A 1,546-nucleotide genomic window follows, 5' to 3' on the forward strand; every position below is an offset into this window, starting at 1 on the left:
GTGAGAGAGGGGGAGGGAGGGTGAGGAGAGGGAGACTGAGAGGGAGAGAGGGACAGGGCAAATCAGTCCCTCTTTTAGTGTGCATCCACAATGGTTCCCTATTCCCTATAGAGTGCACTACTTTTGACCTTAGACCACATATTCAATTTATAATGCACTGCTTTTGATCGCAGGGAATTCCCTATTTAGTGCAAAGTAGGCCACTATATAGAAAAAAGGCGGCCATTTTGGACAGAGTGTTAGTTTCCCTCCACTCCCCTGTTCAGTTTGATTTGATTACTGAACAGGCTCAGTGCTGGACCTCTTGGTTGTTGTATAGATGTAGTTGTCTTTATTGATTTGTTGAATGATAGATGTCCTGTAGGTCCTCCCAGGAGTGCTGATGTGACTTAAGTGAAGTGGCACCATCTTACAGGAACCACTTAATGAGTCCGCTTGAAACGGATCACTTGTTTTTATATTCAAACACCCCTTCAAAAGCCCTCCAAAAATAAGAAGTGCACAGTACGCACTCAGGATGGGGAAAAAAACGATTAGACTTTTAAGATACTATTTTCCTTCTGAACTACTTCAGTAACACTCTCCTTCCTTGCACCTGGGGCTCTGACTGTGTCTTTCTTGGCTTCTAATGATGTTGTGGCTCCCCAAAGGGCTAATGTGTGTGACTGATGTCTGGTATTCTAGCCTAGCGAATGACAGTGAATGAGATCCCTGAAGGGAGATGCTGTGAGGTCCTCTGCTGAGAGACACTCACGCCCTTTGTGTTTTATAAGCGTGTCACGCTGTGCTCGGCAGCTGTCGGTAGACTCACCCGCTGAGAGTGCCATTTGGGAACGTGTAGACTGCTGGGCGCAGGATAACAGCGTGGCGTTCCAGCGCTGAAAATCTTTCCCGCCTCTGGTGTCCGAGAGGACATGACTCATCGTCCTGATGGATCTCTGTCGAGGCACGGGGCTTTCATCCGTTTGTGCTCGGCGTCAGTTAAAGTGATGAGACGATGATTGAGGCGTGCCAGGGTATTACCTGGAGCCTTCAGAGATGCCTGGTGTAATTTATTCTGTCTAGGCCACAATGGCAGGATTACATTTACATTTACATTTTAGTCATTTAGCAGACGCTCTTATCCAGAGCGACTTACATTATCTTTTTTATTTTATTTTATTTATTTTTTATTTATTTTTTTTCATACTGGCCCCCGTGGGAATTGAACCCACAACCCTGGCGTTACAAACGCCATGCTCTACATCCCTGCCGGCCATTCCCTCCCCTACCCTGGACGACGCTGGGCCAATTGTGCGCCGCCCCATGGGTCTTAGCTGTGAAAATAAATAAAAATAACCTGAGAGAAAAAAAAACGGCAAACTTACCCAATGAGTGACAGGATCTGATCTTCGTGTTCCGTCTTGTATCCAGTGCAATAGATCATTGTCCTCGGTTCAACCTCCAGCCCTAATTTATGACACATTTCAACTGGCTGTGGATTTCAGCTTATGGGTCCTCATTTGGCCTCTCATTACGGAAGTGTGTATCGCTTTCTGTGTCTGTC

Source organism: Coregonus lavaretus (assembly GCF_964263955.1).
Source record: "Coregonus lavaretus genome assembly, contig: HAP1_SCAFFOLD_1162, whole genome shotgun sequence".
Classification (NCBI taxonomy): domain Eukaryota; kingdom Metazoa; phylum Chordata; class Actinopteri; order Salmoniformes; family Salmonidae; genus Coregonus; species Coregonus lavaretus.